Source organism: Rutidosis leptorrhynchoides, chromosome 6, assembly GCF_046630445.1.
Source record: "Rutidosis leptorrhynchoides isolate AG116_Rl617_1_P2 chromosome 6, CSIRO_AGI_Rlap_v1, whole genome shotgun sequence".
In the NCBI taxonomy this organism is placed as follows: domain Eukaryota; kingdom Viridiplantae; phylum Streptophyta; class Magnoliopsida; order Asterales; family Asteraceae; genus Rutidosis; species Rutidosis leptorrhynchoides.
The window spans coordinates 107,617,051-107,637,671 of record NC_092338.1 but is presented as its reverse complement, the minus strand read 5'-3'; the positions used below and the strand labels follow the sequence as shown (position 1 = coordinate 107,637,671).

At 35.2% G+C, this 20,621-nt stretch overlaps 1 long non-coding RNA gene across 14 annotated transcripts in view; it reads right to left on the bottom strand.

The window, feature by feature from the left end:
- Positions 1 to 898: 898 nt before the first annotated feature.
- The window catches only part of LOC139851802 (uncharacterized), a 104,262-nt gene continuing 84,539 nt past the window's right edge, over positions 899 to 20,621 (bottom strand). For all 14 annotated transcript variants that reach the window (XR_011760730.1, XR_011760739.1, XR_011760737.1 and 11 more), the window contains one exon: positions 899 to 974. This is a non-coding gene — a long non-coding RNA (uncharacterized lncRNA). The remainder of the gene's footprint in view (positions 975 to 20,621) is intronic.

Sequence of the window (20,621 nt, the reverse complement as noted above, 5' to 3'; positions counted from 1 at the left end):
ATATATATATATATATATATATATATATATATATATATAATTTAATATAAAAAAAATTTAAACTTAATTGAACTGAAGAATCACTTATATGTATAAGTATGCCAATGGGGCTTTGCCTCATTGGTCACCATGTTAACATGGTGTTCGAGGAGACCAGGGTTCGAGTCTCGGGGGGGGGGGGATTTTCGTGAATTAACTTCGTGAGCTAACCACTAACATTGCCTTTCAAAAAAAAACTTATATGTATAAGTATTGTAGCTCAATTCCTCAAGTTGACACTAATGAACATCTTTATTTATAGCTAATTCTTTACATGTAAGTTTCATCCTTGGTTCAATGTGGGATGAAGTTTCTCCACATGTAACTTTAGATTAATATTTAATTTTGTAAATATTAAGTTATTATAAATTTTAATTGTAATCAAATAAAAAAAACTTATGAAAATAGTTTGTGAGCTGTAAAGTAAACATGTAAGTTACATGTTTAGTTTACAAATGAATTCAATAATAACGTATGAACAACTGAACAAGTTGTGTTGTTTCTTCAAATGAATCGTCTGTTAATAATATAAAACTTAAAACAAAAGCATCTCATAGCGCAGTGGTTGAACATAGAGTATTTATTCAAAAGGTCCTGAGTTCGAACCTAGTATGGTCCAATGTTATACGTTTTTATATATACAGTTCGTGATGGTGTTGCTCGGGGCTCGGCTCGTATTACTCGCTTACTCGACTCATGTTGTTCGAACTTAAATGAGCTTTCGAACAATTCAAACATGTAGGCTCGATAACTCGTTCTATTATTAAACGAGTTTTCGAGCGAGGCGAGTCGAATATTATTTTTTAATACTCGGCTCGTGAAACTAATCGAGCAATATTTTTTGTTCGAACTCGACTCGAACACATTGAGTTTAAGTTCATCGGCGGTTCGATTTTGGCTCAGGATTTTCGCAATGACTTTATTTTGGTAATCACCTGAAACAATTCAAGCCCACAACCATTACCAAGTATGTACAGTAGTATATCACACGCTATCACTTTGTACATTATTACTATTACTATACCATATAAATACGTCTGCATACGATATATTAAGGGTTTTTTCACCATATAAATCACATCAAATTTAATCATACTATAATCCCTATATCCCTATAACCTATAATTAGAATTCCTCAAATCCCAAATCCAATTCCATGGTAGTAAAATGGATACATTCATTTTCTAACACCCCGTTTTCCCCGTCTATGATATGTAGGTGTGTCGTGTATGTACGACTAGTGTATGAAGGATTCAACGCGTATACGTGTGTTAAAGTTCTTGTACGCGAGAAAATGATCAGACCGTGTTATATGTCGCGGCGCGGAGAAGGGTGTCGCGGCGCGACAAACCAAACAAATCAGAATCAGTAGACATGGTAAGGCAGGCATCAAATCACGTTAAATGTCGCGGCGCGAGGAATGGGGCCGCGGCGCGGCGTTCTGGGCGGACTGGTACCAGATTTTTGTAATTTTAAATGAGGTTCAAGGGTATTTTGGTCATTACGCGTGTGAGCCAGATTTGAGATCTTAATCTCATCCATTCATTTCTTTTTCCTTTTTCTTCCTCATTTCCTCTCTTTTCTTCATTTCTCCAAATCATTCAAGAGAGATTTTGGAAAGGAAGAAGCGGGTTTTGATCGAAATCATAAGAGACAAGTTTGTTCTCCTCGTTCATAGCTACAAGGTGATACTAGCGGTAAGCTCTAACTTCGAATTTCGTTTTCGTGTTCTTCATCTAAATTTAGGGCTTTTGATTGTATGCTTGATAATGCTAAAAACGAACATATATTTCATAGCATTATCCCTCAAGAAATACAAGCTTTTAGTTGCAACTGTTCTATTTACAAGTGATATTCGTTTAAATAATAAAAGGTGAAGACAAAAGGCAGATTCGACGAATTGAAGACGCAAACGACCAAAAAGCTCAAAAGTACAAAAGACAATCAAAGAGGTTCCAATTATTGATAAGAAACGTCTCAAAATTACAAGAGTACAAGATTTAAAACGCAAAGTACAAGATATTAAATTGTACGCAAGGACGTTTGAAAATCCGGAACCGGGACCTGTAACATCCCGCATTTTTCCGTTAAATTATTTTAACGCCCGTCTTTTTATTTTAATAATATCTTCCGTATATAGATTCGTATCCTTCGTTAGCTAACGTTCTTAATATTTTTCGTTATTGAATTATAACAACTTCCGTTTACTCTCGCTTATTTAAGATATTCGTTCGATTAAATCACGTACCCGCTTTTAAACTCGAGGGACTAAAATTGACACGGGGCAAACTAGTTGACTAGGTCAACTAGTCCACCCCAGTCACCACCATTCAATCATCTCCATCTCTCTCTCTCTTTCTCTCTAGCAAGAACACACACACATTTACCAAATTTATTCAATCATCATCTAAATTCGATCTAGGAGGCTTACAACAAAATAAATTACATATTCGTGATCCTCTCTTCATCCTCTTCATTTTGGTACCAACTTCATCTCGTTTGGGTAACATTTCTAAAACTCTAGATTTCTCTAAATTCGTGTTTTTGACTTGAAATGGTGTTAGTTAGTGTCTATGGCTCATTGTGATGTCGTGTATGTAATTTGTATGCTCGATCTTGTTATTTGGTGTAACTAGCATGAACACTTGAAATGGGTTAGTTTAATCTTTGATTTTGATTGATTAAATGTTGTTAGATGTTAAACCCATTGTGTTAAAAGTGTTACTAGCATCGTTAGTTTCGTTTTGGTATGTTGGATGATATGAAAACCTTGCGTTAACATGATTATTGATTTTGTGATTCTTAATTAGGGTTTGATGAACCTTAAAATGAACTTTTGATGCATTGAATGCTTGTTAATGTTGTTAGTAAGTGTTTAGTTGCAATGTACGTTTAATTACCTTCGAAACGGCATATCGTATGTGTAGATTGGACTACCGAATCATAAAATGAATTTGTGAACTTGAAACTTGGAAAACGAACTCTAAATGATCACTTGACGAGAATTCGGTTATTGTAAATGATAAACTCGATTGATGATATGTGGTTAGTTATATCCTTTGTCAAAATACCTTCCCGATGATATAAGATACATGTTTTGATTGTTGCGGGTCATAAATTGGGATTGTTTGAGTTTTGGTTCTTGCATTTCTTTATTGCAGCAAAACAGGGCCTGGATACAGATCTGGACGCCGTCCAGATTCTTGGACGCCGTCCAGCCCTTCAGACTTGGACGCCGTCCAGTATTTTGGACGCCGTCCAGGCCTTCAATACTGGACGCCGTCCAGCCATTTTGGACGCCGTCCAGATGGCCTATCAGGTGCTGTCCAATTTGGTCGTTTTTCGATTAATTCTAACTATGCTACGCACCTCCGATTAATATGAAACTTGACTAACATGCTTATATATGATTAAAAACCTCAGAAAAATAGTTCGGGACCCGACCCGAACGTGTTGACTTTTTCGTTGACTTTGACCCGACCAAGTTTGACTTATAGCCAAACTTAACCGAATACTTATGCAATCTCTCTAACTTGCTTCTATACTTGTATCTTGCATGAAACTTGACAATTTGATTCACATGCTACTTAATCGAGTCGTAACGAGCCATAGGACTAATTGAACATCCTTGACCAATCGCGTTTACCATTATTGATACAACTTACTTGTTTAGGTCAAGACTAGCATTGTTCTTTGTACACGTTTACTTGTTGAAGTACTTTATTACTCGTGCACTCAAGGTGAGATCATAGTCCCACTTTTACTCTTTTGAATTTACATTTGGGATGAGAAAAACATAAACGTTTCTTTTTACTAAGTGAACACAAGTACAGGAAAACAAACTTCTACATACGAGTTTAGAACAAAATCCTCAATTCAATTATCATTAGTTACACTTTCCGGGTGTAAGCGTGAACTTATGTTATGTGGATCCATGTAACAACCCGACTTCATAAACCCAAAAACGCGTACCAAAAAAAAAAATTTAAGGCAGTGCATCTGGACGGCGTCCAGAATCCTGGACGGCGTCCAGCTCAGAAGGGTGGGACGGCGTCCAGCTCAAACAACTGGGACGGCGTCCAAGCAATTGGGACGGCGTCCCAATGGCCTTCCAGCTACTGATCACGGGTCCAACTCACACGAGCGGAAAACCCGCTTCCCGACACTTTCAAACGAAAACCTTTTTACCACAAGTCAATATAAGTGAAACTAAGAGATTTTCATCATCAAATCAAGTTTTACATCAACGGGTCCACATCGCCCATTTTACAAGTTTCGTTCTAAAATAAAAGTTTCGACCAAATATAAGTTTAAGTTCCAAACGACACTAGAGCATGGTGTTTGGGGTTAAACTACCCAATCTCGGTCGAACTCCAAAAGCTAACACCCAAAAGCATCCCCTAACAAAACAAGCGGGAGATCACTAATCCAATTGAACGCTCTTACCCTTGTCAACGCCCGTGCCTATAAAAAAAGGTAAACAACGAGAGGGTAAGCAAAGCTTAGTGAATGCAATAATTATACGAATACATATATAATTATACATACTTGCATACACTTACACAACCGCAAACATGCTAGCAAACAACATTAGCTTATCGTCGCAATAACAAGCTATACTTCACCAATAACCCCAAGCTAGCATAACATCCGCATATAAATATAACTCGAATAATATAATATGCTTACAACACAAATAACCATGGTTAACCAATAGTACAAGGGAACGGCGCTCGCGAAAACGCCATCGGTGTTCATAACATCCGTTAGGGCACTTAACACCTCGCACCACTAACCCCTTGGGTGGCACCTTAACACCTCGGCACATCACCCCGAGTGGCATCTTAACACCTCGATGCAACACTCATTATTTTACGGAGTGGTGTCTTAACACCTCGACACTACACTCCTAGGTGGCATCTTAACACCTCGATGCTACACCCGAGTGGCATCTTAACACCTCGATGCTACACTCTTCACGTGAAACATGGTGTCTTATCACCTCGACACTACACATTTCACGCTACAACAAATAGATACATTATATACCTACACATATAATTATTCCACTCACCTCAAAGTCTTCGTGTAAGATAACCGAAGTTGCAACGTCAATGTAACGTACCTATTACATTTTAGCACATAATCAATTCACAACTCAAGTCGGTCAAGCAACTCACTTAACAATCTAGAGTCTTTTGACCCTAAGTGCAATCCCGACCCATTTTGCACCTTTAACCCTAATAATGTGTTAACTTCACCAAAAACCCTAACTTTAGCCAATTAAGGTCTTAACACACTTTTAACCACAAAGTTAACTCGTTTTCATACATGCAAGACAACCTAGGTCATCAAAGACCCATTTGACCCATTTCTAGGTCAACACACCCATTTGGGTCACCCACAACCCAAATCACACCCACTAACATTAACTATAAGTGTATTAGTATTTACTTAGGTCTTTAAGACCCATTTACACCATTTACCCTTTCAAAACCCTAGGTTAGTCACCATTTGGGTTTTCATGACCCAAACTTACCCAAAAACCCCAAATTACTCACAAATGGGTTTTATGTGCAATACTAACCCAAACCCTAACCCTTAAACACATTAAACTAAGGTAATCAAGTTTAGGGCTTACCACAACAATCAAAACGAAGCTAACGAGGAGATGAACAACTTTAATGCTCGAGCTAAAACCTGAAACAAGCTTCTTCTTCTCCGATTTGAGCTTTCTCACACTTGAATCACACTCTCTCACTAGGATTTAAGTGGATGAAGTTTGGTGGTTAGGAATGGAGTAATGAGGCTCAACCAAACTGATCTAGGGCCTTTAATTCGTCCACCAAGTGAAATTACCAATTTACCCATCTAAAATATTTAAAAACCCAAATCTGGCTCGACAGATCATCTGGACGGCGTCCAGGCCTTCATAATGGGACGGCGTCCCAGATTTTTGGACGGCGTCCAAACCAAAAGAAAACAGGATCTTACAACTCTCCCCCACTTGAACCGGATTGCGACCTCGCAATCCACGCCGCATGACAAGCAGGAAGATAAACCAAGACAAACTCTTCGGGCTCCCAAGTAAACTCGGAACCTTTACTTCACCGCCATTGAACCTTGAAAGTTCTCACCTCTTTATTCCTCAACATTTTCACCTTCTCGTCAAGGATAGCAATCGGTTCCTCGACATATTCTAACTTGTTGTTGAAGGTATTTAGTATGCCCGAGAGACATATTAAATTAACGTGGCTAATATGTTTTGATCCAAGTCGGGTCATACCCAATAACAAGCTTACTGACACCTTATTAGTATGTGATCTTAACGATTGGATCGTTGATTATATACGCGACACTTGAAGTTTAAGAAAAAACGGTTTTCTGAAATATTATTTGATGTGTATATATATAAATTATGGAATAATTTATATAATTTGGATTTAATTATTTATAGGTTAAATAATTAATAAATTTATGTTACATTTTATATAAATGGGTTTTATATAATAAAATGTACATAAATAAATATGGAAGTTTATAAAATAGTTTTATAAAAAATTAACTCTTTTATAAAACTTATTTTATAATACATATTTGGAAGTGGCATGGGAGTTTCACAAGCATGCTATTATTTTACTAGATTTTAAGTGTTACTTTCAAAGATTCCATGTGATAAGTACCAAGACCTCTTGGAGACTTAAACACTTGAACATACATGCAAAAACACATCAAATACACTCCAAAAAAAACTGCACAACTTCTTTTTCTACTGCAGTAGGCCGTGGGCTTTTATGAGGGATAAGAGGTTCATGGTTTGGTTTTTGGAAGCTTAATTCAAGTGTCAACAAATCCTAACCAAAGCACAAGGTGTTGGTGATAAGCTTGGGGTATTACAACTTGAGGTTTCATACATTTTGGAGCTCCATTCATCTTCATTATCTTCATCATTTACTAGCAAGCTTGGAGTAGGTATAATCTCTTTACTTGCTTGTAGTTTGTAAGTATATATCACAACTTGATCCTAATTGGGATTTAACTTTAATTGGTTAAAGATTAACAAGTTTTGAATGATAATATGAACATGCTTCCGCTTTTATTTGATTCTTAAAAGGTTTTAAGTATATTGTAACTTGTTAAATCCCAACAATGGTATCTAGAGCCGAAGTTGTTGAAATATACTTCGAGATAGTTATTAAACTCACTATATATTTTGCATTTTATGTACATGCATGATTGTAAAATGCAAAAATTTATGGTTTTGGGTGGGTTTATTATATGGCTGAATTTATGGAGTTCCAAAAGTGGGTTTTGGTTCTTCTATTTGGTTCATACTTGGTTGTATGTTAAAGTTCACAATCTAAGCCTTGACCTTGTGTTTGGTTGCATGCATGGTTGATTTATATTTATTCAATTGGTTTGTAATAATATTTATTCATTTGGCATGTAATAATTTATTTGGTATGTAAAATAGATTAGGTTGTATTTTCATTTTTTAGAAAAATGTATTAGGATATATTTTTTGTAAAAATGAAGATGCAAGATAAAGACAAGGAAGATGCAAGATTAAGTGGGAGATTTGAAATCTCCTACTTTGTGTAATAACCCCTTTACCGGTGACATTTGTTTTCGGCTAAACAAATGTCTACCAAATTGGCTTGATTGTGAACATATTGTTTTGCATGCGTGGTTGTTTATTTATTTGATTATGGATTGTATGTTTGATTACTACAAGTAAATCACAAATTAACAACAAGCAAAATGGCAATTTAATTGGTTAAATTAGACATTATAAATGACATGCAAAACGACAATTTAAATGGTTAAATTAAAATGGCAAAAGGACATTAATAAATGGTTATTAAGAACACTAAAAGGATTAGAATAATTGGTTATTGAAACACATATAAAATGGTTTATATCAAAGTAATGAATTGGCTTTATTACATAACATGAAAATGGATTTTCATATATACCATACACTAAATGCATGTTGGTGTATGGCATAAAAGTTTTCTTTAACTAGAAATAATGAAAACTTAAAATCCCTTATTAACAAGGCAAACAAGTTAAACGCCATCCTTTTGTGTGACACTTAAAAATATTAGGGAACTCATAATGGGATAAAGGTCACCTAACCGTTATAAGCAAACTAATATGGTTAAGGTAAAATTCACATGCTTGTGGGATAAAGGTCACCTAACCACTTGCATGTTAATTTTACATGTTTACACAAGTAGGACGACTTGATTTGGGAATCATGAACTTAGGGTCACCGAAGCATGAGGAACAAATAGGCGTTGATGGGATGAATATGCCATGCAAAAGGATTGCATGATCCCATAATTTAGAAGTTGCAAAAGGATTGCAATTGTCATATAAATGACTACCTAGCTAAATCAAATAACGGGATAAAGGTCACCTAACCGAAATTTGATTTACCGTTGGATTCTAATATTTAATAAGACAATTATAATATAAAAGGGTATTGTTTATTAAATTTGAAATCAATACTTAAATGAACTTTGTTAATTTTGTAGATGGCCGCTAATAACAACAACAACATGCAAAACGCACCACTTAACCTAAACAACCTATCGTTAAGGTCTCTCCTTGAGAAAGACAAACTCAACCATACGAACTTTATGGATTGGTTCCGTAATCTTAGGATTGTCCTCAAACTCGAGGATAAAGCGTATGTGTTGGAGGACCCCATTCCTGATCAACCCGACATGGATGATACGGAGGGCATGGCTTACTATGACAAATATTGTGCCGATTTGGTGCAAGTTGGTTGCCTAATGCTTGGGACTATGATACCCGAACTCCAAAAGGATTTCGAACATCATAGTGCATATGACATGATAATGCAATTGAAGGAGATGTTCCTTCAACAAGCACGTGTCGAGCGCTTTGAAACGGTTCGAGCGCTACATGCATGTCGTATGGATGACACCCAATCCGTCTCCTCCTATGTCCTCAAAATGAAAAGCCTCATTGATCGCGCAAACCGTCTTAACCTCAACATTTCCAATGAGCTAGCCACCGATCTTATCCTAAACTCCTTGTCAAAGAGGTTTGACCAATTTGTAATTAATTACAATATGAATGGGATGGATAAGACCATCGGTGAGCTTCATGGCATGTTAAGGACGGCCGAAACAAGCATGGGTAAAAGGGCTTCACCCGTGCTAATGATCAATGATGGCGGGTCAAAAGGTAACAACACCTCTAAGCCTAAGGTGGCTAAGAGAAAAGGACCCGCCTATCAAGGCAAGGGAAAGGTGAAGATGGTTACCCCAACCAAGTACAAGAACAAAAAGCAAAAGGTTGCGGAAAAGGCAAACCCCAAGGAAGACCCATGTTTCGGTTGCGGTGAGATGGGTCATTGGAAACGAAACTGTCCGGTCTACCTTAAAGAGTTGAAGGAAAAGAGAGATGCGGGGCAATCCTCAGGTAATATATATATGGTATATATAGAGCTTAGTATTACTTCTTCTAATACATGGGTATTAGACACTGGATGTGGAACTCACATTTGCAATTCTTTGCAGGGGTTCAAAAGAAGTAACAAGCAAACGGGAACATCAAGTCTCTTCATGGGGAATGGAGCTAAAGTGCAAGTGAAAGCTCAAGGAGACTTTGTGTTAAAACTTCCAAGTGGCATGGAACTTATTTTGAATGATGTTTTGTATGCACCCGACTTGTGTCGAAACATTATTTCTGTTTCCCGTTTGAAACAATATGGTTTTAATGTTAATTTTATTAATGATGATATCCATGTTTGTTTAGATAATGTATTCTATTTCAAGGCTTCGCCTTCAAATGGAATTTATGAATTGGTTCATGATGACACATCATCTTGTAGCTCAATGTACCATACAAGCACCAAGAAACTCAAAAGGGATTTGAGTGATTCCTACTTATGGCATTGTCGCCTTGGTCACATAAACAAGAACCGAATGCATACACTTCAAAAGAATGGACTTTTAAAATCAAATGAGATGGACTCGTTTGATGTATGTGAATCTTGTTTACAAGGCAAAATGACTAAAGCACCTTTCAAAGGGACCTATGAAAGGGCTAAAGACTTATTGGGATTAATACATTCGGATGTGTGTGGACCCTTTAAGCCCATGACTAGGAATGGTGAAAGATACTTTGTTACATTCATTGATGACTTCAGTCGTTTCGGATATGTCTACTTGTTAAGGCATAAGGATGAAACTTTTGAAGCATTCAAAGAATATCAAAATGAAGTACAAAATCAACTCAACAAGACAATCAAGGTACTGCGTACCGATAGAGGAGGTGAATACCTAAGCGATGCCTTCCAAGATCATCTTAGAAGTTGTGGGATTATCTCACAACTCACTCCTCCTAGAACACCCCAACTGAATGGAGTTTCCGAAAGGAGGAACCGAACCCTAATGGATATGGTTCGATCTATGATGGCTAGAAGCTCGTTACCTCTATCATTTTGGGGTTATTGTCTATGCTGGCTCGTATTTTAAATATGGCCCCAACCAAAAGGGTGGAACGAACACCTCATGAGATGTGGTTTGGAAAACCTCCATCTCTATCATACTTAAAGGTATGGAGATGTGAAGCTTACCCTAAGCGTTACGTCCCTAATAAGTTGAATGCTCGATCCACGAAGTGTATCTTCATAGGATATCCCAAGAATGATATGGGATATTATTTCTATGATCCATCCGAGCAGAATGTATTTGTTGCTCGGAAGGCGGAATTCCTTGAAACTAAGTTCCTAATGGAAGGAAATAGTGAAAGGAAGATAGATCTTGAAGAGGATCAAGATCAAGTAGATGATACACAATTGATTGACACTAGCACTCAACATGAAAATGTTGAGAGTGATCAAATGGATGATCAAAATACACAAGACGTTTGCAGATCTGGTAGGATTAGTAATCCTCCCGAGAGATATGGGTTTCTCATGGATGGTTGCTATGTGGTTGATTTGGATGAACCAACAAACTACCAAAATGCTTTATCAAGGATTGATAAGGATAAATGGCAGGAAGCCATGAACGCTGAGATGCAATCCATGTATGACAACCAAGTTTGGGAACTTGTTGAACAACCTACTGGCTCAAGGCTAGTTGATTGTAAATGGCTTTTCAAGATGAAAACTGATATACATGGAAACTTGGATACATATAAAGCTAGACTTGTAGCAAAAGGTTTCACCCAAACTCAAGGGGTTGACTATGATGAAACTTTTTCGCCTGTGGCGATGCTAAAGTCTATTAGGATATTACTTGCCATTGCTGCTCATTATGATTATGAAATATGGCAGATGGATGTCAAGACCGCCTTCCTAAACGGACATCTTGAGGAAGATGTCTATATGGTTCAGCCTGAGGGTTTTGTTGATCCGAAATATCCTAAAAAGGTATGCAAGTTAAAGAAGTCAATCTACGGATTGAAACAAGCATCTAGAATGTGGAATCATCGTTTTAATGAGGAGGCCAACAAATTTGGCTTCATTAAAAATGGTGATGAAGCTTGTGTATACAAGAAAGCTAGTGGGAGCACTATCATGTTCCTTGTACTATATGTGGATGATATATTGTTATTTGGAAATGATATTCCGGCAATGCAAGGTGTTAAAACTTGGTTAAGCAAATGCTTCTCCATTAAGGATCTTGGAGAAGCACAATACGTTTTGGGGATTGGGATCTACAAGGATAGATCCAAGAAACTGATAGGTTTGAATCAAAGTGCATACATTGAAAAGATCTTGAAAAGGTTCAAGATGGAGAACTCTAAGAAAGGTTTGGTACCTATTCAAAAGGGAACACTTCTCAGTTCATCTCAGTGCCCCACCACGAAAGATGAACAGGAGAGAATGAAGAAAGTCCCATATGCTTCTGCCATTGGGTCAATCATGTATGCAATGATATGCACTAGACAGGATGTGTCATGCGCTCTTAGCCTGACAAGTAGATACCAGAATAACCCAGGAAACAGTCATTAGATTGCTGTTAAAAGTATATTGAAATACCTTAGGAGGACTAAGGATATGTTTCTGATATATGGGTCTGATGAGGAGGAACTCGCTGTAAAAGGTTACGTGGACGCGAGTTTCCAAACTGATCGTGATGATTCTCGATCACAATCCGGTTATGTCTTCACATTAAATGGAGGTGCGGTCTCTTGGAAGAGTTCAAAACAGGATGTTGTTGCTCTATCCACTACAGAGTCGGAGTACATCGCCGCATCATTGGCAGCTCAGGAAGCTGCATGGATGAAGAAATTCATCGACGACTTAGGAGTAGTCCCTTCCATTCAGGACCCTCTTGAGATCTTTTGTGACAACGAGGGTGCGATTGCTCAAATCAAGGAACCTCGTGCTCATCAAAAGACCCGTCACATTGAGCGGAGATTCAACTACATAAGGGATGAAGTTGAAAAAGGAAAGATATGTATTCGCAAAGTTCACACAGATCTAAATATAGCGGATCCACTCACGAAGCTCTTACATGGTGCAAAACATCAAGGGCATGTTAGTGCATTAGGACTTCGATATTCTAGTGATTGGTCATGATCTGTTTTAAGTATTGTAACGGAACAAAATTGTTCAAACTCATTAATATAATTATGGTTTAATTTATTTTGAGTTAAGTTACTATTTTGCATATTTTATCCATGAATAAGTAATTATTCTAAATTCCGTAGTCGATCACATTTGTGGGAACAAGTGTGAGGTTTAGACTATTATGAACTTGGATTGGTATACATTCACGGAATGAATGTGGGGCAAGGTTTCAACCAAGGTTCATAGATATTTGTGGGATACAAATATTGGAAGACCCGCCCTCAAGATTTACTAAATGGAGCCTTTGTGGTTGATCACATGTAATCTTGAGTAAAGGCGAATATCATTGTATCCTCTGACCTGAGATACATATTGGGTTCGGATATTTACCAAGTATTGTGCCTTGATTCTTTCCTTCGCTATTCTGAAATATGGTAGTTCATAAGGAAGAGCTCAGGTATAATGCAAGGTATATATTTAGGACGTATGTAGTCAAGATGGAATTTGTCCCTCTTATTCGTTGAGAGTTAGATGTCTAAGGCCTGATAAAGTTAAATCTAGAAGAGAGTGATCACTCCGTGTCTCTTGGATTTAACATGACATTTAGGACGAAAGGAAATAATGAAAGATTCACCTATTCATATTCGAGATGGGAACTCGAAAGGGATGATGTTATTGAATGGTACAAAGTCATAACATATTGGGGGTGATGGACGGTCGTTAGGTGGTATCCATCACTTGCATTAATTTCTTATGTTTCTCGTGCAAGTGGGAGATTGAAGGTATTTCGTATGCCCGAGAGACATATTAAATTAACGTGGCTAATATGTTTTGATCCAAGTCGGGTCATACCCAATAACAAGCTTACTGACACCTTATTAGTATGTGATCTTAACGATTGGATCGTTGATTATATACGCGACACTTGAACCTTAAGAAAAAACGGTTTTCTGAAATATTATTTGATGTGTATATATATAAATTATGGAATAATTTATATAATTTGGATTTAATTATTTATAGGTTAAATAATTAATAAATTTATGTTACATTTTATATAAATGGGTTTTATATAATAAAATGTACATAAATAAATATGGAAGTTTATAAAATAGTTTTATAAAAAATTAACTCTTTTATAAAACTTATTTTATAATACATATTTGGAAGTGGCATGGGAGTTTCACAAGCATGCTATTATTTTACTAGATTTTAAGTGTTACTTTCAAAGATTCCATGTGATAAGTACCAAGACCTCTTGGAGACTTAAACACTTGAACATACATGCAAAAACACATCAAATACACTCCAAAAAAAACTGCACAACTTCTTTTTCTGCTGCAGTAGGCCGTGGGCTTTTATGAGGGATAAGAGGTTCATGGTTTGGTTTTTGGAAGCTTAATTCAAGTGTCAACAAATCCTAACCAAAGCACAAGGTGTTGGTGATAATCTTGGGGTATTACAACTTGAGGTTTCATACATTTTGGAGCTCCATTCATCTTCATTATCTTCATCATTTACTAGCAAGCTTGGAGTAGGTATAATCTCTTTACTTGCTTGTAGTTTGTAAGTATATATCACAACTTGATCCTAATTGGGATTTAACTTTAATTGGTTAAAGATTAACAAGTTTTGAATGATAATATGAACATGCTTCCGCTTTTATTTGATTCTTAAAAGGTTTTAAGTATATTGTAACTTGTTAAATCCCAACAGTTGTTTAGCTCGATCTCGTCTAAAGGCATCCATGAGGAATCATCCGCAAGACACTTACGGAGGTGGGAAACATGAAATGTATTATGGATCCCCGCAAGCTCTTCGGGTAATTCCAATCGATATGCAACTTCACCAACATGAGCTGAAACCTTGAACGGCCCAATAAACCGAGGAGCTAACTTTCCCCGTTTTCGAAATCGAATAATACCCTTCCATGGCGAAACCTTAAGCATCACCATATCGCCTTCTTGGAACTCAATCAATCGCCTACGTCTATCGGCATACGACTTTTGCCTATCTTGAGCTGAAAGGACCCGTCCTAAACCATCTGGACGAAGTCGCCAACAACTGGTTCCATTGCGATGATCGACTCTAAATACTGTCTTTAAAATGAGCAATTGCACAGCGGAACGTTTCTTTCATACCTGAGAATAAACATGCTTTCAAGTGTCAACCAAAAGGTTGGTGAGTTCATTAGTTTATCATAAATAATCATTTCATAATTTTAAATAGCCCACAAGATTTCATATTTCCATTTCTCATAAACATACGTCCCATGCATAGGGACAAAAATATCATTCATATGGATTGAACACCTGGTAACCGACATTCACAATATACATATAGGAATATCCCCATCATTCCGGGATCCTCCTTCGGACATGATATAAATTTCGAAGTACTAAAGCATCCGGTACTTTGGATGGGGCTTGTTGGGCCCGATAGATCTATCTTTAGGATTCGCGTCAATTAGGGTGTCTGTTCCCTAATTCTTAGATTACCAGACTAAAAAGGGGCATATTCGGTTTAATAATTCAGCCATAGAATGTAGTTTTAAGTACTTGTGTCTATTTCGTCAAACATTTATAAAGCATCGCATGTATTCTCAGTCCCAAAAATATATATTGCAAAAGCATTTAAAAAGGGAGCAAATGAAACTCACGCATATAAATATTGTAAAACAGTTAATAAAGCATTTGCATGTATTCTCAGCCCAAAAATGTAAAGAGTAAAAGGGAGCAAATAAACTCACGCATATAAATATTGTAAAACAGTTAATAAAGCATTTGCATGTATTCTCAGCCCAAAAATGTAAAGAGTAAAAGGGAGCAAATAAACTCACCTAATGTATTTTGTAGTAAAAATACATATGACTATATTGAACGACGCAGGGTTGGCCTCGGATTCACGAACCTATATCATTTGTATATTTATTAAAACATATAATCGTATTTGAACAAGTTTATTATTATTAATAATGTATTGGTTATCTCATATGTTATATAGTATTTAATATATTTAGTTTATATATTTTATATAGCTAATATAACAATTTATTTTAGGGTTTATACATGATAAAAATATATATTTATCTACATAATGTTAATATGTAGTTATATGAGATGTTAATATCGTTATAGTATATGTACTAAATATATTTTGTATAAAAATATTTATTTCTTAAATAGGATAGTTTTTATATTAATGTGTTACTAATAATAATAACTTTATTAATAATGATAATACTAATAATAATAATGATATTGTTAATAATGGTAATAATAACCCTAATATTAGTAATAATTTTTAATACTTATGGATAATAATACTAATTTTTATAACATTAATTACAATAATAATAATAACAATAACAATAACAATAACAATAATAATAACAATAACAATAATAATAATAATAATAATAATAATAATAATAATAATAATAATACCTTAAAGAGCAAACATAAAAGGAAATGTCACGATGGGGTTCGAACCCATGACCACTTGGTTACACACAACACTCTTGACCACCATTCTGTATCAATATATCTGAATATAGCCGAACCCAATATATATCTAACTCGTTATTTCTGTTTCTATATCTTCTTCTTCTTTTAAGAAAAATAAAACGCCAGCAACAGGGCTCGAACTTGTGACCCCTCGCTCACAAACATCACCCCTATACCATCCATCTATTACGTGTTCTTCTGTTTTTACATCTATCCTAATCTATATATATAACCGTTAATGGTTTCTTCACTCTTTAATCATAATCAGTTTCCAAGCCTAACGATTCAATTCAAGGCTCCATTATTTAAGGCAGTTTTCAGTCCAGCCCAACAAGTAATCACAGTTCACGGCTCAGTTTACAAAACATAGCAAGGAGTTCGGCCCAAATCAAAAAGGAACAATATAAGGTATCGATCAGGATCACCAGCCGCCATATTTCTTTCTTCATCTTCATCTATCGTTATCAATATCATCAGGTCATCATCATCTAAACATCATCATCCTCATTCGGTTTCATCATAATCATCGTCCTCTTCATATCGTTGATTACATAAAATCACCATTGTTCATACGATTTCCATCATCCTAATCATCTTCTTCTTAGTTTAATTATTGTAACGGATGTGGGTTTGATTCTTGAATCGAAAGGAATAATTGGAACAGGAAATAACAACATGTAGTAATACTAGTTTGGTTGTAACAGATTATACATCGAAGCAGTAGCAACCAGCAACAAGGAACATATTATATGGCGGTTATGGTATGATCGAATAGGGACTAGGTGTTTGAATTAGAAACAACAAAACAGTAGTAAATTGGTTTATGGTTTATGTTTGTTCATTGGTGGTGTTTGAGTCAGGCAACAAAGATGGCAGTAGAAAGATGTAGGTGTTGATCGAAGGAAATGGGTTTCGTGATAGGGTGGGTCTGAGCCGGAATGGATACAATATCAGTAATTGTTCGAGTTGCGGTTTGATTGAAAAAGAAACAGTTTAACCAACTGCATCAGGTGGCGATTGGTTGGGTTCTAACAAGAAACAGAAAAAGAAAAAAAAAATATACGCAGGTGATGATTAGGGTGTTTTTGTGATGAAAATGGTGTTGTGAAGTGGGTGTTTGATGTTGGTCTCGGTTACAAAATAATACGGCAATGCTTTGATAATCTTGATGAGATGGAGTCGTTGGTGATGTGTGGTTCTTCGGATGAACAAATGTCTCGAGCAATAGCTGTTTCCAGTTTTATTATTAATTTTTTTTTTATTTTATTTTATTTAATAGATAAAGGCAGATACTAGTAGATATAGTTGGTATTGATGATGAAAAAGTCGAGTGACTTCCCACTAAAAGGAGGTGATTGAATATTTTATAGATTATATGTGAGTCGACAATATCTTTGAGCCAAGAGGAAACAAACGAAAAAAAATAAAGTGCGAGATATTAAACAGATTTCATACTATTTATTTGTCCTTAATTTCAAATGACTTTTTGTTTTGATTCAGTGAATACATCAACAAGCTCACAATCAGGAACAACAAAATTTATAAAGTAGATCCAGACATTAAAATGAATCTGCTTTAGTGATATAGTTTTATAATTAATTATATTAATAATTAATAATAATACTAATAATATTATTAATAATAATAAAAATACTAATAATACAAATAATAGAATTAATAATAATATAAATAATAAAAATGTCATAATAATACTAATACTAATAATAATAAGAATAATGATAATAATAATACTAATTATAATAATACTTATTATTAATGAAAATAATAAGATTAGTAATAATAATCTATCACTTTATATATATAAGTTCATTTTAATTATTTCTTATCTTAATTCCCATATTTAATTTTAAATGTTTATTTTAAAATTTCTAATTATATATATATAAATATACATATTTATTTACAATTAATTGTTCGTGAATCGTCGGGAATAGTCAAAGGGTATTTGATTACATGAATATAGATTTCAAAACTTTCGAGACTCAACATTACAGATTTTGCTTATCGTGTCGGAACCATATAAAAATTAAAGTTTAAATTTGATCGGAAATTCCCGGGTCACTACAGTACCTACCCGTTAAAGAAATTTCGTCCCGAAATTTGAGTGAGGTCGTCATGGCTAACTATAAAAATGTTTTCATGACGGATATGAGTTGATAAATAGAGTTTTATCATCATTGAGTAATATGGATAAAACAATTTGATCATTCGAAGAGTACGAGTGAAGCTATTCACAAAAAAATGAAATGAGAAACAAAGATTTGTTTTTAACTTTTGACGTAGACAGGTTTGAATTTAGAAAAAAAAAATAAGGCGCGTCTTAACTTTCGACATTGCCTTGGTTGAATTCCGAAATTCAAGGGATTTCAAAGAAAATCTTCGAAATCTAAAAGATATGATTCTTCGGTAAATGAGGAAATTAGGATCTCTTTAATTAAATGCGATAATCTGCCTTGATTGCTCTGTCTGATATTTCCACTATAAATTTATCTTTTCCATTCCATTAGTTTCCACCACTTCTATACCTTCTTTCTCAGTTCATATATCTAAAAGATTATAATAATGCTTAATCCGGTTCTAATCCTTGTCCTTATTCTGACTATCGCAATGATCATTCTTCTTTTCCAACTCCCACCGGAAGAATCTGTTTATTTCTACTATGGTCTAGGGATTATTGTATTTATAATTCTCCCGTGTCTTTATATTGCTATACGCACTGATATCCACAGTTTGTAATTTCGGTGGTGTTGTTGGGCTTTATATTTTTCTTGTATATCGGAGCTTCATGCTCTTGTTTCCTCTTCCCGACTTTAAATCAAGCGAATAATGGTCCAGAATTTGTAGATATAGAGTTCTAAATGATTATAATGTTCTAAGCAGGGTGGAACGTGATAGCACGATTTGATTTTCAAATTTATCAAAAATACAGATAATAGAACTATCAAGAATATATTCTTCTTGATATGTTCGGAGGTTATGTAGAATGAAAGAGTTATGTAACATGACACATGATGATGGTATAATCTACTGTGAACCATCATCAGGTTTCATTAGAAACTCAGCATGACTTACTGTAATATAATCACGTTGATCAAGTGTCATTATATTATACTAACTCATGCATCAGTTCCCAACACTACTTCCAAAAACATTCATATTTTAAGCTTGAAAATTTACAGAATATAGAAACTAACAGTTTCTATATGATGTAACATTGATAGCATGAATAGATTATTGATTTCAGATAAGAATAATTATGAAAATATCTTCATAAATATGGAGAATATTTATAATGGAAGATACGATGATATCTTGGAATTTCTAATATCGATGGATGATGAAGGAGATTTATCCGTAAGGGTTTAGATTCGGAAGCAAGGTGTTCGCTAAAGATTTCATCAGAAACAGAATCATTTGGATTCTTTGAAGTCAAACTTATTCCTTGTGATTTGTCCACGGCTTCCTTCATAGTTTCGCATGATCCGCTTTTCGGTACTAAATTTTCTATTGAATGTTTCTAATATAATGTTACACAGAAAGCACGAAGAGGTATATAATTTCGGACGAGAATATTTATAAAAATATCCTCAGAAATATCGAAGATATTGATGATGTTATTTTGGAATATCTAAGTTCGATGGTTGATGGAGAAAGATTTTCCGCAAGATTTTAACATGACTTCGGAGCAAGATATTCTCTAAAGATTTCAACGGATCTAGATTTATCTGGGTTCTATGAATTTAGGGTATGTTACTTGTATTTCTCCTTGGTTTCCTTTATGGTTAGCTCAATCCGCTTTCCAGTTCCAATTTTTCTGAGCTTTTCCAACATACTAATTTTTATCATCAAACTTTCGATGATTATGGTCGTTTACGGTTATCTACAGTTTCTGCTGCTTCATTCAGCTTTTTCAACATTCAGAGTATTGATTTGTGACTGAGTGCTTTTCAGAATTTCAGAATGAGAGATCATAATTCTAAGAGATAAATGTCATACATATGACTGTTGATGTAGATATGCTGTGAGTTTTCAAAGTACTGATTGCCGATTCCTCTACATTTACTGCTACCCTATCTGAATCATTTGTTATCGATCCGAGATGATTTCAAGAAAGTTGTGTTTTTAGATGATTAAACGCTGACGGTAATATGGTGGAATATAAAAGGTTCCCGGTAACAATAAATGAACATACATATTAGTCAAGGTGATAATGAGGTTGTTTCGAACGAAAAGTCGAAGTTGATTTGCTGAAGCTGTGACAAAATTTGCTACTTTGGAAAGAGATTACTAAGTTATTTTTGCTAATAAATGTCAAAGGATCTGACGCGGCTAAATGTTAAACTTTTACTCAGTTGCCGAGAGTTTCTCAGGTGCACTACTATATGCATAACTCTTTCCTTCCGTAAATGAAGTGCGGTTGGTTCATCCTCTCGATTGAGGTGTTTTCAAGAATCATGAAAGGTTTGAACGCAGATTGTAATTGTGATGATACG